Raw genomic sequence first — 20,376 nt, forward strand, 5'->3', positions numbered from 1 at the left:
ACCGTTGTGTGGTATTTTTGTGGTACCGTTGAATGATATTCCCATAGGATATTTTTGTACGGGCATTACTATCAGAATACGAACCATGGACATGACAGGTAAACACTTAATAGGTAAAGATGACTTACGAGGCCTATCGAAGACCGCTTGATGTTCTTTAAACAGCTCTGGAGACGTGATGCTGACACAGAGTTGATCGGTGAAATAAAACGATGCAATGTCTCCATACTCAGCATGAAGGTTCACCAGAAACTGATGAAGACTACCAGCATCACCTATCTCATCTAGATTCCCTTTCCTGAAAATGATAATCATTATTCGTTCATTATTAAAAAGAAATAATCGCTTATTGTTAACAGTTAGTTGTGTTATCATGGACCTGGCCACGAAGGATTACCTATTGTTACTGAGGGTGCTGTGACAATGCTCAGTATCCCCTGTAACAATAGACTAATCCTCCGTGGACAGGGTATTTTTTAAAAAACATTGATGCCTATCCGTGCCACCATGAAGATCCTAGAATGAAATTACGAAGCCAGGTTCCATTTTCCCTTTTCACGATTTTTATTATTACTACTGTTATTACCTTGTTTTCCTTGTTAATTAAGCTTATACCAAGGATATGTAAATGTTGTGATTATGTTTGTGATTGTAAACCAATAAAAGCTTGAATAGAAAAGGTCCGAACCTCGTACCCATTTTCCTGATTTCACCGTGAACTGGTAAAATTATGTTTCAACATTAAATGTAGGCTTGTGTAAAATTTGTCAATGGTCATGATGATTACTGAAGCAGCAGTCATATTTACTTTCCTCTGTCAGTACAAATTCAGTTTAAATGAACATAATTTCAGATATATAAATTGATAAGTGGGGGAAACGGGGAAATGACAAATGATACATCAGCTCGCCTACTGTATTTCTAACAATGACTTAAATCTCATTTGGACGAAAGTTACGCAAAACTAAAAAAAAACACAATAATTTTTATTTATTTTTATTAATGTTCAATTGTTTGTATGACTATGCTCCACACCCTGCTTCCCAAAATATACACCTCCATAGACGGAACTTATTCTTCCATTCTACGTGGAAACCTATACAGGCCCCTATCAAACAAATATTAATTTTTGCCGTTGATACATGTAGATCATTTTCATCAATGTAAAGTTCTATGGATTATGTTAAAACATGTACTTATAAACATGGTTAAAATAATCAGAATTCAGTAATTAACACTGCATCACTTGTAAGAATCAATGTTGCAGTGAGCCCTGCTTTAATGGGAATAATACATTGAACCTTTGGGATAAAAGCCCTTACATTATATCAATCTACAAAGGGATCATTATAGTACGTCATAAATTATTTCACAATATTTTGGATTGGTTCGTAGTAAATGCATGAACCAAATGACTCACAACCAACTATCACAGGAACAAATAAGTACTGAGTGCTTTAAAATCCACACTAAGCAAGGCACTAAGTGTCCATTCACAAATGAATAGTTAATATAATCCTAAATGAATACATAGAATTTTCGACAGATTAAAAAAAAATTGCATGTTGATGTAAATTTGTCCTTTTTTCTCAACAAATCAACATTCTAACAATATATTATATTAACATTATTGTACTTTACACTGCACTACACTAAAATTCGGACGCTTTCGAGAATTAATCAAACAATAAAAATATACATTCATCAAATTCAAGAGAAAATGGCAGTTCCCTAAATATTAATCTGAATCTTGACAGGTTGGCAAATACTCACACCGGGTCCGACGGTACAAGCCCTGGTACAGTTGTAGCCTTTGGAGATGTCTGTATTCAATGGCAAACAAAATATCATTTAACGCACCGATGTCTTCCTTTAGTGAAAGTGTTGTCCTGCTACATACCTTTAGGATATTGTTCCTGGTTACTAGATACAAAATATTTGTCTGTTTGTGATGAATCACAAATTCTAAACATGATTCTGGTAGGGTAATGGTTAATATTATCACCAGTATCAGACATCTCAGCTGGTCATTTCGTCGGCGGTCATCTAAACCGTCACATCAGTCAATTTTGCTTTTAAAAAATACATTTTTAGATTTTTGCAGAAAATGAAATTACAAGTGCTCTATTCATAACTAAATTTGTAGGCAGCAATTTATTTCATTTTCTGACATATGAGAGGATTTTCACGGCGATGCAAAACAATTTTTAATAAAATGCGCAAATTCCATTGAAAACGTGTACTGTAAAAGAGCGATACGACGTTTTGACTGACCGCAATTTCAATGCGCGCGGTCAACCAAACCGTTGTATCGGCACTTTGGCACTGAATTGTCTTTGCACGTTTAAAGAGATACAATTTGACTAGTCGCGTATTATATTGAAATCGCAGTCAGTCAAAATGTCGTGTTGCCGCGGCGTTTTTGTACAGGAAAATCTAAGTCGCTCAAACCAAAATTCCCGGGGGGGGGGGGGCCTTGGCAGTCAAATAAACTGCTGTACACACGCGTGACCAGTTTTGGTTGCGGGCCGCGCGTGCACTCGTTAAGGGTATCAAAAACACCGATTTTTTTTTTTGTTTAAAGAGGAAAGTTTAGAAAGACCGGTCAATGGTCAAACGTATTTAGGGTATTTTTTTCCAAGGCTTCATTTTAAAGACTAGCTAAACGTGTTTAGGGTATGTTTTCCCCTCAAGCTTTCGCCCAAGGTCATATTCTGGCGACAACTTATTTAGGGGCCCAAATGTGTAAATAAAACCCGCGAAAAACTTCTTTAGGTGGTTATTTTTACACAGCGAAAAACTCGTCGGGTGTGTACAGCAATACATTTGACTGTCCCCCCACCAAAATAACAAGCATGTAGCTCTTTTGCCATTTTTTCTCGGATTCTTACTTTGTGTAAAAATAAAGATACCAATGTCAAGTAATCTTCTTGGTCTTTCCAACCATGTATTTTTGTAGCCATGAATACGGTATGTTGTAAGGCTGGGAAACTATGTGTGAAAATGATGGTAAACTTTGAGTCGGTTTTCTCCGAAATGGGTTTGGACCGTCGCATGTGTGATAACAGTTTGGATGACCGCCGACGATTTACAAAACCGTAGGCCTATTGCCCTACATTTTATGAGCATCGGGAAGGGAGAGGTATATTGTTTGTATTATCCTCGGTCTCTATCCGCGTATTTAGTCCAGGATAGGCCCCATAGAAAATTGGCCAAACCTTGTTTTTTCATATATTTTTCGATGGTTTAATGTTAATTAGAGTGTGCTGATTACGAATATGAATGATGCCACTCGTGTATCCTTGAGAATTTTCCGCAAATTGGCAAAATCCGACATGGCCGCCAAAAATACCCATGAAATTGCCCGCACATTGGTTATACAATGTATTTGTGTTGCAGGAGTGAAATACTCTCTGAAAAAATGATTTTGGACAAAGAAAATATTTTCTAGATATTCAAAATGGCCGCCATAGACACCTGTATTCTATATTATGTACAATGTGAATGGGGAAAACTAAATTTCACAAAATTGAGCATTAAATGCAAGTAATTGTGATTTTTTTATGAAATAATGGATGAAAACATGATCACTAGCGAAAGGCCACCAAATGCCCTGACAGTATTTTGTAGGCCTACAATAAGGGAAAAAAATATCAGGAGTGAGTACTAGTAAAATACATATTACTAGTATTAAGATATGCGGGTGGAATACTGGCTAAACACATAATTTCTAACGAAAAATAAATACAACGCCATTGTGGATTGCTGCCCTCAGTCGGGCAGTGTTATATATGTTACACGTGCGAATCGTTGTCATCGCCTCTTATCCGGCCAGCTCTGTGTAGAGGTACATTGTCATTAAAATATGGACCATAAAGATGATTGTAATTGACGTCTAATCATTTAATGGTGTGGTGGCAGTTAGGATCAACCCTGTCATTGTATGTTTATGATGGCATTTGCTAAAACTAGCAGTCAGTCGGTCGGCCAAAACTGGTCGTGATAGGTAATCTTTCCGCATTTGTCGGTCTTGGGTCGTACCTCTCGCAGTAGCTGTAGTCCCATGAATAGCCTCAGCTATGGCTTTACCCATGAGAGGTTGCACCCTCAACCTCGCCCCCAGGGCCTGGCCCCAACTTACACATTAATACAAATCAAAGGAATGAAATAGTGACTGAGAATGCGAATGAATATAACAGTCTTGAGTATGATGATTATGATGAGAAGTTAAATGATGATTGTAGAGAGAAGATTTCGGAGACAGAGTCTGAGTTAGTTGAGTTTGACAATCGTAATGAGTCCGAGTTTAATCACAATCACAAAGGCCCGAATTCACAAAGGTGGACTAAAGTTATACCGGGGTTAAATTTAGTCGGGGGTTAGCTAATACCGGGGTATAAAGTTAGTCCACCGCGCTATTCACAAACGGTGGACTTACTAATCCATGGACTAACTTTATACCCGGGTGCTAAAGTTAGTCCACGGCTGAGTTATACACCGGGTATAACTTTAGTCCATGGATTAAATCATGAACTGAAGCTAGCATACTATTATAGCACTGCACTGAGCATGCTCAGTGTAATAAAGCAGTACTGAGCATGCTCAGAGCCGTATTTGAGAGTTTAGTCTGCTAGGGCCGTATGAAACGTCGCCATCACATGAATTAGGAGGCAGAACTCAACCAAAAAATCATGTATCAGCAGCATGCACTTGAATTTCTTAGCAATGCGGTGTTGAGAACGAACATTGTCATTACTTATTTGTTAATTTTGGCCAACTTAGGTTCGGACTAGCGCTACCTGCGTGCGAGCTAGCTCGGCTGCGCCTGCAGCATCGTACCGTATCTCTATCGATATATATCGAGAAGTTCAAGCTCACCACAATACGGTACACCGTATGGTAACGTGAACAAGTTATAACTTTTTTTAGACAGCTGCAGCAACCGGCTGTTTCGAGGGGTTGTAAACATTTTTTTTTTCAATTTCTTATTTCTCAATTGGTGAGTGGAGGCAACGGAGTCCAGCAGAACAATCACAGAGACCAAAGTTGTTTTTAGTTTTGCCTTTTTGGTCTTATGTATGAAGTCCATATCGATCGGCATCGTAACACAGCAGTACGACGTGGATCTAGGCCTACCTAATCTATCTAATACTGTACTGCGTTTTTTAGGCTTGAGGAAGTTAGATCTACGGAAGTTAAATCTAACGTTACACATCAATTAAATCTAAATGTTAGATTGAGTGCACATTATGATTTGTTTGATATAAATCATAACCAATCTGATACTATTGTATAATCCTACCTACCTTATCGAAGTCCGATGGAACTTTGCCCGGAGCTAGCTTTGATTGAAAATGGAAATATGGAATTGAATCTTTGTTTGGGTTTTGTCCCGGGTTAAGGTTGTGTACGTTAATTGGTACATGGTGGGGCCAGCGTCGCGTGGGGCCAAGCGACATGACCTTGATCTGATCCCGCGTCCACAAGCGTGCCCCTTTTCCTTTCCCTCTCCCTCAGAATTGACTTTCCCATTTGAAGTATTTTTTCAATTCATTTATTTATTCTTGTCTTTTTATATGTATCTCGATAAATAACCCATTCTGTTAACCCATTCCTCAGGTCGTTCTGGTTTGCGTTCTTCAAATATTGTAAGGCTCAAAGAAATACGTACTAAACGAAGTTGGGGGGATAGAGCATTTTCATCTGCTGCACCTTTTTTGTGGAACAGGTTACCGCTGTCTATTCAGACAGCTAATACTCTTTCTACATTTAAGGCAGCACTTAAAACTCACCTGATGCTTAATGCATACTGCTAAATCATACCAGCAGTTTACAGTCTAGTTCTTTATTCTTATGTTTAGTTTGTTAATTTTTCTTTTGTTATTTGTTATTTGTATGCGCCTTGAGCATCTCTTAGAGATGGATATGTTGCGCTTTATAAATATTGTTATTATTATTATTATTAAATGGATTTAAAAAAATAATTTTAAGCGAGCAATTTTTTTTAATTGACAATTAAATTAACAAATATCCAAGTTTTTGTTAGATTTTCACATGATATATATAAAAGAATAATTCTATTTCACCCTAATTTCTTTTATCTTTCTTTTCTTGGTCATGAATTTATTATTTTTTTTTTTTGGGGGGGGAAGAGCCCCAAGTCCCCCCCCCCCCACTCTGTAAGTCAGTTCTACCAACATCTCTAAAAGGAGCTGAGAAACTCATTGGTAGCTCCTCCACACTCGGGTCACTCTTGCAATCGCATTATTCCCAACCTTTACCTATTCTCCAGTTTGTGCTTGCAGTATTTTTTTTTTTGGGGGGGGGTTAAGCTATTCACCATGCTTGCAGTATATTTTTTTCTTTAAAAGAAACACAATTTCCTTATCAGAAAAATAAAGACTTATCAACCCTGGATAAGTGTAAAGGGTATTCCACCCAATCAATGATATATTTGAAATTGGGGAAATAACAGTGGTGTACGTATTAAGCCCAAAATTTTGAGGGGGCTAAATATGGCATATCAGGTAAAATAAAATAAAAAATTGCAAGGAAAAATATTCAAAATTTTAATTGCAAATATCCAATTTTGTGATAGATTTGACATAATATTCAAAAAATATGTTTTACCCTTCTTTCTTTTTTTCTTGGTAATAAAGATTTTTTTGGGGGAGGGGCTTTTTTCCATGGTCAGTGGTCCCCCTCTATACTTTCAAACTGAAGGGACTAAATTTCCCTAAAAGAAAATAACTTTTAACAAAGATTTATGCTATAACACCACTGGCCATTCTCTCAGTGACACATGTAGCAACCTTTACTCCTTTCATTTCTCATTTGCTTCCATCACATGTACATTATTGTGCATCTTAACGTGCCAAATACTTTTCTCTCAAAAGTTTTACTATAAATAATTTTGCAGTATACCCTACAACAAGTTTCTTGAAGTATATCAATCTGCACAAGCAAGCAATCACTTGACTTTCTTCATACACAACCTTAACCAACATACCATTACCACCGCCCCTGCCTTACACAACATTGATCTCTCCTTTGCAGTCTTTCTTATATAAATTTATTTTTTGCTTCCTGCAAGAACGATGAACCATGCAGCATATGGACAGAATTGATAAAAGAATTTCATTTTTGTTTTCTCCTGACACAATTACTTGAAAACGATATCAAAATAAAAGGACAAGTCCACCCCCACAAAGTTGATTTGAATAAAAAGAGAAAAATCAAACAAGTGTAACACTGAAAATTTCATCAAAATCTGATGTAAAGATATTAAATTATGACATTTTTAAAGTTTCGCTTGACCACACATAACAGTTTATATGTACATCCAGGTCGGTATGCAAACTATTTCTTTTTATTCTACTAGATGAAATATTCGAATTTCTCTTCATTGTCAAGTGAACCCAAGATTAGTCACTCCCTGAGCATGTGGAATTTGCATTATTTTAATAATATAATTTGGTTTAGTCAAGTTGGCCCTCAATGTCAAATCTGTAAAAAAATGAAATGTACAATTCATACAACAAAAACAAAAGAAATAGTGAAGGACATCATTGACTGTCTCATTTGCATGCCACTGATCTCCACATATAACTGTGTTGTGAAAAATAACCCAAACTTATAAATGTCATAACGTTCCTATTTTACATCCATTTTTGATGAAATTTTCGGCATTATGCTAGGTTGATTTTTTTCTATTAATTCAAATCGAATTCTTTCTGGGGAGGACTTGACCTTTAAAATCAAGACTTATATGTACATGTGTAGTAGACAGAGCAGTTTATTTCGTACATTATTTTTTTTAAAAGTAGATTGAAATTCTTTACATAATGATACGAAGATTGAATAGACTGTTTACATTTTCTTAACAATGCATCAGAAACTCTGAATAAAAATAGATAAACAATGGATTAAAAAAAGTTTAGTCAAGATTTTAAACTCTACAGCTAAAGCATGAATATCACAGGTAATTAGGCAATTATATTTCTGAAAGAAATTAAAGGATGATTCTATCATAAAATAGTAATATCAAACAAATGATAATAGCTTGCAATGTATATATAGTGCTTACTACAGAAATGTATCTTAGTGCCTATGAAAATAGGTGGGAAAAAAAAGGATATTCAGCAAAAATGATATTATATAATTTAAATTTGATAAATTAGGAAGCTGCATATGCTTAGAAATATGACCATTTAATTAACAAAGAGGTTTTGATATTGAAATCATGAGGCTTCAAACATTGATTGTTGTTTGAAAAAAATGGTATAAAAATAGACTTGAATCATAAGAATGACCAAGACCATCTCATGCCAAACTTAGTTAAGCATGAGCAAAATGTTGCTTATACCTCTCACATCCCTGCTTATACATTCCCATCGTGTGTGTCATTTATTTCCTGGAATTCACATCCCAAACCTTTTGTCAAACAAGAAAAATGTTGTGAATTTGGGTTTTTAAAAGCAAGATGGTCATTTGATCATAAATCGGAATGCATGAATACATCCTATCAACTAAGCTACCATTTTGTGATCACAAGTGTCCACTTTCATACACAGATAATCCAATGGAATGCTTAATACCCGAAGCACATGGTCCTTTTCTATTGACAACAGAATGCAGGCAGGAATTCATCAAAGAGAGGAGCAACGGATACCTGCAATAAGGATCAAAACAAAATGAATATTAAAAAATTTGCTCTTCGTTATTCTTTCTGGAAATATATCTTCATTGATCAAGCAATTAATACCCCCTTTACCTGAAGAGCAAAATGCATTTTTTTTTTTACTATTTTTCATTTCTCCTGCAATAGGAAAGTTAGCAGATTATCTATATATTTTTTTCTTCTGTGAAATCTTAAAAATTGTCTTATTTCACATATAGAGTATAAAATTACAAGAAAATTTGACCAACAAGATTGAAATTTGATTAAATACAGTATGTAGTAGGGGCCAATATATGTTTTCTTCATTATCACATACATCTAGTAGGTGTTGAATACAGAGAATATCAAATTGAAAACTGAGTGTGTATACCAACCTATACATTTACAGAAGACCTGTTCTTCCTGCTAAGTACAGGTCTTGTTCCCCATCAGGACTCCTGATGTAGACATGGCCCCAATCGATAGCACCTACGACTCTTGGAAACCTGTAGCAATCATCAAATTGTCGCTGGGTGGTTTGAATTTCTCGTCATCGGACACTTCATTAACTGTTACTCCTTGCCATTGCCTCAGAAAAATCTTTGATGATTCTGCACACGGATGACTATGATATAGTTGCTTTGTCTGCTTGCATCTTCTAAAAGGTACCTTTAGTTAATGAATGATAAGTGATGTTGTGTAATTGCTTTATTGATATGAAAGCCAATTGATACTTTACCATTTACATTTGCAAACATTGTGCTTCTGTTATGAGCTGATGTTTATGATGCACTGGAACTGATTAAAGAGATTTTTCTTAGATTCACAAAAAAAAAATCTACTGCAATAACAATCCATGCAAAATGGAGAATATCTCTCTTAAGCTGGAATGACATACTAATATTTCTTTTGGGTGATTATAAACCATCCTTCATGATAATTTCCCACTTGAATGACATATTTGTATTAAAAAATGTTGCTACATTGTAAAAAATGAGAGAAAAATAAAATCCCCACCCATTTGCAACCCAAAGGGTTACATGTTTCATTTCCACAAAAACCTTTCTCTGAAATACCCCAACACTCCCCCTCCTCTGTACTCCTGACTGAAAGCAGAAACAAAAATCATACAATTTGGATGATGAATTATATTAGGTTTTGCATTAATTATTCCACTGTAGATGTAAACCATGTGCATGTTATCATTAATATGCAAGAAGTGGCCTGATGATGTCACATCCACACATTTTCCATACATGAATGTACAAGGGTTCCACGATATTTGCTCTGGCGACAATTACTTAATGGAAAATCTGCATGCTATGCAAAACAGAAAACTTAATTTTCATGACTAGATACTTCCAACCCTTGATCCTTACATTATTCTGAACTCGCAATAACTATCTTAAATATATAATCAGCAGTCAACCACATTTTTACATTCCTGGAGGAAAAAAATGAACGATTATAATTTCAAATCACTAGAGAACAAGTGGGGATGTGAATATTGCATATTCATGAGGATACACAGAACTGTTTCCCCCAAGTAATGTAAAACTTTAAAATTGAATCAATTCATAATTCTCCATCCAATATTGATGGTTTTTGCGAGCCGAATTTTTCTTTATAAAAATCTCATTATTTTTGGCCTGGAGAATCGATTTCATAGAACATAATTTGACCCCCCCCCCCCATTACCTTCTGCTTTATAGTTCGCATATTCAAACTCACCAATGGCATAAAAACAAAGTCCTGTCAAAACATGTAACATGTCAGGCAATGTGTCGTTTCTCTCTGTTGGTAGCCCACTCTGAAAGGTTCATCCTTGTAGCATTCAAATGGATTCTTCCTGTCTCTTAATCCATGCTGTGGTCTTCCTATGTGTTGCTGAATCTGCATGGAAGTTGAAAGATTGTGTTGAAGAGTCATCATGAATGGGCAATTTACTCTTTGAATTTCATTTAATTCAAAAGTGTTTAAAGTGAGGAACAGAATGTCAAAGATTATACAGAAATCCCTCAAAAAAGATAGGATAAAAATGTCTAATTGTCATGAGTAGCTTTTCTATTTACCTACATGTACTTGTAAATGTGAAGAAAGAAAACTGCCAATTGTTGCTGATCATCATCATTGATCAAACCATGCGCGTCTAAGAGATGCTGAATCACTTTCAATTGGCTTTAATAGTGAAGGCAAGGCACTAATTTATGGAACATTGTTTACACAAAAAGAGGGTATTGCTTGCGAGTGACTTTCGAATAACATATTTTCATGAATCTTCATCAAAGTCTCATTAAACTTTTTTTTCTACATCCACCCCCCCCCCCGGCATTCATAAGACTGACTATGCTTTTTTCTCTCTTTTAAATAAATATTCAACAAAATGTCAGGATTAATTGGAGATCAACAAGCCTTTAAAAAAAAGCTAGTGACCAGTACACATATGCTTATAACATACAAGCAAGGTCCCCCCCCCCCCCCCTCTTCCTTTTTGTCAATTACTATGACAAGAATGAAAAAGTAACATACATGATACATTAACAATTACAAGATGAATTCAAATCACAGAAATAACATTTAATGAAAAATGCCATTTTAATGATATCTAATTTTTTTCAATATGAATTGATAAGACATACCTCACTCTGTTGCAAGAAGGCACAGCAGTTCAAAAATGTGAGCCATGTTTGTCGTCTTGATTGATCACAATCTCACAATCTGCCGAGTATGGTCTGTTTCTGATATGGAAGAAAAAAAAGAATGAAAAAATATTTATTCATCAATCATACTGCAATGTACTAGGCCCTATATCAAAGAAAAAAATAATAAGCAGGTTCAATTGTAGAATGATAAAATCCGCTGTTTCAAAGGAGTCTTTCAACATTTTCTGATTTTTTTGTGAGAGGGGATGCTGCGGAGCCACATGAAGTCTCAGGGGCATATCTCTGACAGAAATAAACCTATTTATCGGTCTACTACAAATGTTTAGAACTAAAGATCAAATGCACTTGTAGTTATGTGCGGTCTCGTGTGGATTTAACATTGGAAGGACACCTTGTGAAAAAAAATACTTGAAACAAAGAGAGTGGGGTAGAGAAAATAACCCCCAAAAGATAGAATTTTCAAAGTTAGACCTCAGTTAGAATTACTCAAATTATTCAATTAGGCCTAGGATTTCCATTTTTTGTTTTGACGACACCGTAAATCTAGAAGTGATCGCAAATGCGATGCCGAAGGTAAGTAAAACTTAGTTTTAGTAAAATCAAAGTCATATTAAAATTAAGTTCATATACAGCTGTTGGAGTAAACAGTGGTGAGTGGAACCCAATCTTTTTAAAACATTTTTTTCCAAAAATATTTAAATCAGGGCTTAGCCTTAGACTCGAGTTGACCCTTATTAAATTTTTTTTTTTACTCCAACGATGTTGTAGGACTAACTCTAACATGGCTACCAGGTAAGCCTGGCCATCTATCCAAGCCAAGGCAAAGCCAGCCCAGGGTAGAATGTCTAACGTTAGACCGGCTCTTGTATTTGTAACGTTAGAATTTTTTCTTATTTATTTTTATCGCTGCTCTCCTTGGTCTTGATTCACTTTTCAGACAAAATTCGATGCACAGTATTGTGTTGGCAGGGTACCGTAGTCGTAGACAACAAAAATTCCATGAAAATCACACAAAATCGAAAATCACTCAAAATCACTGCCTGGCATAACTAGTAAGTAGTATCGGCCTTTCAATCACGCCTACCTCGCCTGTGAGTGTGACTGCTAATTGCGTCTCGCACTGCACTGCTCATCTGATAACCAAGAACGCACACAAAAATACATGGCTGGGACTGAGCAGCTTAGAGACGCGACGATAACAATGATTAAGATACCATTTCAAGTTTTCGAGTACACTTTTTGGAAAGTTAAAGCTATCAATGATAGTTACAGATGGAACTGAAGGCTCCGTCATGATTTAAGCTCCAATAAATTATGTAATTTACTTACAATCTCGGTCGAAGTCGTGAAATTTTAAGCTTTAGATAAGCCGATCACACCGAATCTCGTCTCCGTCCAAAAAACTTTTTTTGCAGCAAACTTTTCTGCAACCGCAATGCTGCTCTCTGATTGGTTAAAACCGTGGACTAACTTTAATCCACCGATTTAGTCCACCCCAAAGAGCTGACTAAATCGTGACGTCAAATGACGCGTTTTATACCCCGGTATAACTTTAGTCCACCTTTGTGAATCGCAAAAGTTAGTACCTAGGTACTAACTTTAGTCCATGGATTAAAATGACGTCAAATGACGCGTTTTATACCCCGGGTATAACTTTAGTCCACCTTTGTGAATTCGGGCCAAAGAGTCTGAGTGCGATGATGAGCCCATATGGGACAATCCTATTCCTAACAATCATCCTCCCTTAGTTAAGGTTTTACATACTACTAGTAACAACAGTAGGCCAAAGGTTAGTCTAGGTCCTATAGATCTAGTACTAGTAGATCCAGATAGTTGCCCTCTATGTTTAGCAGCTAAGCGCCCGGGTCACCACCACATCGGTGACTGTGAATACCTCCCTCAACATGAGAATAATATCATTGCGCAAGTTCGCCAAGCAGCAAGTATACTAGGATACACTCAAAAACTCACAGTGAATGATTGTTATGAAAAGTATGAGTCTGACAAGAATTTGTCAGATTGTGACAGTGATTAAGATTATGATAGTGATTTTGACAATTTGTCAACTATTGATTTCGACGAAGTTCCTGGTAGTGCTCCAACCACAGATCCAGATGTTTCTGGAATTAGTCATCAGTCACATTTTCATTGTGACAGTCCTCTTAGTTGCCTAGTTGACACGTCGAAGTCAGATGAGTCGCCTCTAGTTCTTGAAGTTGCCCTCGGTGGTACTAATGACAATGCTGATTCATCAACGTCTGATGGATTACATCAATGATACCATTCGTTGCCACATTGTCCAGTGGCTGACTCGTCTATGTTGCCTCAGCAGGCCAAGATTTTTCCATTTATTGACCTGTATCATGGTCAGCAGTGTGTCCGGGTCACCTTAGTCAGTGGGTCATCACATAATTTCATAGGTTACTCAACTGCTCTGAGTCGTGGTGCTGATATCTTTGACACGTCCTCAGGTATGTGTCATGTCGATAGTTCAAGCCTGCCTTATGTAATTGTTGGAGAGAAGCAAGTCGTACTTACAAGGGATGATAATGAATTCATCTTTGAAGGCTTCGTCGTCGAGGCTGATACCGAATTAGCCGAGCTGGTATCACTTTCTTAGAGGTAAATGATATCTCTGTTCGTCCTTCTCGGCGTTCGGTCACGATTGCTAATGGGTCCTTTTACACCTACCGCCCCGCGCCGGCCCCTGCGCGTTTCGATACAGCGCATTCGGTTGCCGTCTCGTCAGTCGTTCCTCCCATTGGCGAACATAGCATTACATTTCAGGTACCTCACACTGATCCTATAGCCAATGTGGAGACAAATTTCTCCAGCTACAACGTCAGTGAAGAGGCTCACGCACACGTCAAGCCAATATCTACCAGCAATCAAGTCACTGTGGATGCCCGTCGGGATGCTGTTTGTTCTAAGATACCCCGAACGTATATCCCTGGTGGTTCCTCCACTACTCTTGAATTCAATCCTGATAGCGTGATCACCAAAGTCCAACCGGTACCTCAATCCGGTAGTCGGTCCTCCCAAGTACCATCATCTGATACTAACCAGTGCCGCCTTGGTGATTCTCTGGCAGATGCGTCCCCTACTCACAAGCCCGGGATTGCTCCTTAGTCACCGAAGTCAATGGCGAACCAACCATCGTTGTTCCTTGAAGGTTGAGTACCCTCCAGGACGCCCCCTGATAGGACTCCTTCTACTACCCTTGGACTGTTTGCCTCCATCTCTGCCCATGTGCACTCCAGGATGGTCTCTATCTCGCTCATGGTGTCTGACGTATAAGAAGGTTTGCCCTTCCCCGTACTCGGCCAGATCTCCCTTTCAGCTTCAGATTGGGACCCCCTCATGGACGCCCCCGGATTACATCTATAATCAATACCCATGATTGATTCTCTGTACTTTTGGACTATGTTATTCCCATGTACCATGATGGATGAACTATGGACTCTTAGCCTTTACCAAGGATTTGGTTGCTTCGGTTTTTGCAAAGAATGGACGGCTTAATTGGTTTTCATAAATTTTGATGTCATCGTGGACACTTTTGTTTTTGGTCGTAATTTGACCTTATTGTTATTAGTGTATAATTGATGGCCTTATGTATTTTTTAAATGTTTTTATACTCTTGTTTGTATGGACTTCTTGTTTTGGGTTTAGAATAACCCTGCTAATTAAACGGCGTTATATCCATGTATATCTAGTATTTCATGTAGTGATGTACTACTGAAACTGATTTGATGGCTGCTTGTAATTATGAGACGTGTGTATGATCTCGTCTGTAGTGTGATTTTTTACAGATGCTTGCTATGCATGAGTATGAGTGTGTTTTAATGGATGCCTGTTTTCCTTTGTTTTTGCTGAAATTATTTCGGGTGTATAAGATTTGTTTAATTTATTTGAACTTTATATATCATGACAATGACATTGTTGTATGATACATGTTTTTTGCATTGAAAAGCTTTGATTATTGTATTCCCCCCTCCCCCAGTTTATTGCCCTTTATTTTATTTTTTTGGTGTGGTCAGGATTGCTATCTTTTACAGCTATATGATGCTTGCTATGTATGTATTGTATATATGTATATATGTATTGTGAATTGCTTGGACTATATTTTTTAATATTCCTCTTTTGGTTTTATTGAATCATTGACTATGCCACTTTAGCACAAGAACAGTATGGGTCATTTTGTATATTACTCTATCAGGAAATATCTAATTTTATGTCATTTGTCAGCTGTACAAGTTAGATGGGCCTTGGTCTTATTATTTATCTGTGTATTTTTTTCATGTTGCAGGTAGGGGGTTATATGTACAGATGTGTGTTGTTTAGGTGATTTATACTTATTTATAATTTTTATATGTCAAAAGTTGCAGTACATTCATGATTTTATGGATAATTTTATTTGATTTTGTATGTATGTTTCAGCATTTGATAAGTTTTGGACTGATTACTGTAATTATGTTTAGAGATTGTTGGGTAGCAGTTTGCATGCCCCGTGCACAGCTTTTATTCCAAAGATTTGTATAAAGGAAAGGCTTATTCTTTTCATTTTAATAAGTTCATGGCATTGAGACACTTATATTTTACCCTGTGCATTTTACCTACAACTTAGGCTGGTTTATATAGTTTTTATAATGTTTTGCATAGGAGGAAATTGATTTTTATCATAGTTGCTGTATTTACATAGCTTGTTTGAAGAAGTAGGCATTTATTCGGTTTCCTATTATGTTAAAAGAAAGAACAAAAGGTTGCCATGGTAAGCTGTTATCTGTCTATGACAAGTTGTGTATTTTGATGGGAATATAGGTGGAGAAAGTAAATGTGGTGTTATTTCAATTTAGTCGTATGTAGTTTATGTTGATGAACTGGTATGTACATTGTAGTTGATGATAGTTTCAGGTAATTTGTATTTGTGATAAGACAATGATTATTTATAGTGATACATGTACTTTGAATTATCAATAAGACAATCATTATTCATGTAAGTGAACTGGTATGTACACTATAATTGGTAATAGTGATACAGGTACTTTGAATGATTGATAAGACACTGATTATTAGCAGAGTCAAAATACTTACTGTTGAGTATTCCTGCATTTAAATTTAGTGGAATTTATGTGAAGGCCATTTGCATCACTGTTACTGTTATTGTTTAAATAGTTGTATTGCTTATATTACAACAGTTGAGTTGTGCTTTCTTTGGCTTCAATGTGATTAAATGGTTTAAAAGTGATTTTATAGTTAACAAGCTATTTGGATGTCAGATGAGTAATTGCAGTAATTTAGAAAGTTAATAGAAGGGAAAGTTAGAGAAGTTAGTTGAGGGAAAGGAAAGTGGTCACGCCATTGTGGATTGCTGCCCTCTGCGGGCAGTGTTGTATATATTACACATGCGAATCGTTGTCATCGCCCCTTATCCGGCCAGCTCTGTGTAGAGGTACATTGTCATTAAAATATGGACCATAAAGATTATTGTGATTGACGTCTAATCATTTAATGGTGCACTTTATATAATAAATGCTGCATTTTGACATTATGATTAAAAATGGCCACATAGGCGCATTATACATTGCGTATAAAGCGATTGGAGTAATTAATTTTCACAAGAGTAAGAACTATAAAATGCATGTTATTGTAATCACCAGGTAAAATAATGTCTGGAAACATGTTTTCTAGTGAAACATATCATTTCTTTGTCATGCATGAGATAAATGCTGTATTGTGAAATTCAAAATGGCCCCTATAGGCCCAAAAAGTATTATCTACAATGTAGATGGTGCCATGTAATATTGTAATAATTTGGATTTACTTGACTATGAAATCTATGAAATCCTGTTGTATGATAAAACATTATTTGAAAACATGAGTTTTATGAAATGATAGCATTTCTTCTGCCATGTACATATAAGTGATACTGTTTTTTCACATTAAAAATAGCTGATACAATCACTAAGTGAATTATGTTACATGCGTAAAGGGAATCTACTATTTACAAGAGCGAGAATAATAAAATGCATGTAACTGTGATGTATGAGTAAAATTTTGTCTTAAACATGATTTCAAGATAAATAGATAACATATTAGTCATGGAGGTAATAAATTCTGTACTTTGAAATTAAAAATTGCTGCCAAAGGTTCTAAATGTATTATGTACATTGTAATTTGGGACATATGCTCTTGACGGAATTTGACTTTGCTTGACTATAGGTATTGCATATAATTGTGATGTAAAAGTGAAATATTGTCTAAAACCATTGTTCCGAAGAGGTATATCATATCTGGTGCATTTAAGGTGATAAATGCTGCATTCCGAAATGGAAAATGGGCCCTTTATTGTATCATGTACAATTTGAATGAGGACAGATAATTTTCACAAAAGGGCATATAGCGGCCATTTCGAATTTTGAAATATAACATTTATCACCTAAATTTTAGATGATATGACATATTTCATTAGTAATACTGTTTTCAGACAATGTTTCACTCATACAACACCATTTAGTCAGGCAAAGTCAAAATCTGTTAAAATCATTTATCCCCATAGACATTTTATATAATACTGTTGGGGCCAGTAGCGGCCATTTTGACTTTCAAAAAAGTATTTATCACCAACCTGGCAGAAAAACTAATATATCTTGTTAGAAACTATGGTTTCAGAAAATATTTTACACAAAGATCACAATTACGTGAAAGTATTGTGGTCACTCGTATGAAAATTATTTCCTAGTTCACATTGTACATAATACAATCAATGTCTATGGCGGCCATTTAGAAAGTCAAAATACAGTATTAAATAGAAACTTTAATCCTGAATGATATAATTCGTTAAAAATTATGTTTTTATACAGTATTTCATTTATTCATCACAAATAAATGCATTTCAGTGCTCACTCTTGTGATTTCTTTGGTCCTCATTCTCATTGTACATAATACTGCTAGGGCCTTTGGCGGCCACTTTGAATATCAAAATACAGCATTTATATCATATACATGGCATATCAAAAAATAAATTTCATTATCGATTGTGTTTTTAGTCAGTATTTCACTCGTTTCTCTTGATAGAATGCATTTTGGTGCTCACTCTTGCGATTTTTGTTGGCCCCTAGTACTTTTTGGGCCAGTGGCAGCTATTATGAATATTAAGTACAACAATTTTGTCAGCATTGAAATGAAAATCATCAATGCTGACATGATATATCATTTTAGATGTCATGTATGGGAAAATTGTTTGTCCATAGATCATAATTACTTGCAGTTTAGTGATCAGTTTTGTGAAAAATTAATATTCCCTATTCATTGTACACAATAGTGTATACAGAGGTCTTTGGCTGGCGGCCACTTTGAACGTCTAGAAATAAAAAAAAATTGCCAAATAAAGTTTTTTTTAGGGAGTTTTTTTTTACTACATTTTATAGCCAATTTGCTTGCAATTTTATGGATTTTAATGGGTAATATGCATATTTTGGCGGCCATGTCGGATTTAGCCAATTTGCGGAAAATGCTCAAAGTTACACAAGTGGTATCATTCAGATCCGTAATAAGTACCCTCGAATTGACAAGAAACCATCAAAAATATTGTATATATGAAAAAAACAAGGTTATGCCTCTTCTATCCTGGACTATATCGACTTGGCATGCACAGTCGACACATATTATACCTTTGTATTTTCCCTGGTCTCACATCCAGGCAAACGAACGTAGAGAGCAGTAACACACACGGCAGTGTTGCTTTAGCAAGGTCCACTCGATACCCGCTTGCAATTTGCGCGCACAATTTGGTAGGCATGCCAACGAAAATCAGAGATTGATATCAAAATAAAATTAAACTAAGGGACTAAGTTCCAAAAATAGAAAATTAAAAATAGTACTAGATTATTGTCTTATGTTTTTTTTATTCTTCAGTAAGCAGGATTGAATTCTGCCATCAAGTAAACCAATCTGCTAACTTCACTCCGATTTAGTCAAGCTCAACGAACGTAGATGGCAGCAAGACACAGCAGTGCTGCTATTCGGAATGTCCACTCCATACGGGTGTCACGCGCGTAAAACATTCCCTATGGCTTTGTGTGTTAAAATGGCACTTAATAAAAATTAAAAAAAGATACATGTAAAATTAGAGAGTCGAATATTAACTACCTTTGGATAGGATATATGTCTGACATTACATATTTGACCAGAGAAGGGTATCGTAGCCAGCTCATTTTAAAAATAAATCGCCATTTTTGAAGATAACTATGATGGGATCAAATTCATCAACTGAAACAGTAAAAAATCCCAATTCTTCCGCCAGTCAAAAAATATTTTCCAAATCACAGACATATCTTCCCAATTTGGGCAAAGGAAGCACTACTCCACGTAGCCAGGATTTCATTTTGGAGTGGGCGGTAAATGCACGCGAAGGTTGCCAACACTTACTGAGCGCGCGAAGAGCGCTCCCTAGTAGATGAGCGGCCAGAAGCCAAAAAGTGCCTTATTTCTTGACTTTAATCCCCCCGGCTGGATCAAAGCAAAATCATACATCAAATTAAAGGAAATTTTCTGAATTTTCCGGAATTGGGTATTAAAAATGCCGTAATGTGTAGCATCACCATGGAAACCAGCCTTGAACAAGCCACGCCCATTTTAGATACTTATTGAATATTTATCACGAATATTGATATTTTACCTATTAATTTAGATTATCAGGTATTTTTTCTTATTTTTAAAGGCTAGATCTACTATATATTGTAAGAAGAATTACTGAAAAACAACTTAGCATGAATTTTATGAACATTTTCTCAGAAATTGTTGCCTAGCAACATAACTTTCCATAGCAACCATTTAGCTCCTTAAGGAAACCACTTATTTTTCCATTTCAAACCAAACTTTTAACTTTTTAACTAGGTTGAATTAAACCAAGTAAGTTACACCAATGAAATTACATAAATTATTATTTAAAAATAATATAAAGAACTGAAAACCCCTATTCAAGCTATTGAGAACCTTAAATTAATTTGCTATGCTCAACCGGACACACCCCTTCACATCGTACAAATCGCCATT

General features: G+C 35.9%; 1 long non-coding RNA gene across 1 annotated transcript; it reads right to left on the bottom strand.

Annotated features, from left to right (window-relative positions):
• Positions 1-7,819: 7,819 nt before the first annotated feature.
• Positions 7,820-13,006, bottom strand: LOC121426597. Its single transcript, XR_005971616.1, has 5 exons — positions 12,652-13,006; positions 11,299-11,397; positions 10,391-10,552; positions 9,055-9,328; positions 7,820-8,671 (listed from the first exon to the last, which is right to left on the bottom strand). It is a non-coding gene; the product is annotated as an uncharacterized LOC121426597 (long non-coding RNA).
• Between the last annotated feature and the right edge of the window lie 7,370 nt (positions 13,007-20,376).

The sequence above is a fragment of the Lytechinus variegatus genome, chromosome 13, assembly GCF_018143015.1.
Source record: "Lytechinus variegatus isolate NC3 chromosome 13, Lvar_3.0, whole genome shotgun sequence".
NCBI lineage: Eukaryota > Metazoa > Echinodermata > Echinoidea > Temnopleuroida > Toxopneustidae > Lytechinus > Lytechinus variegatus.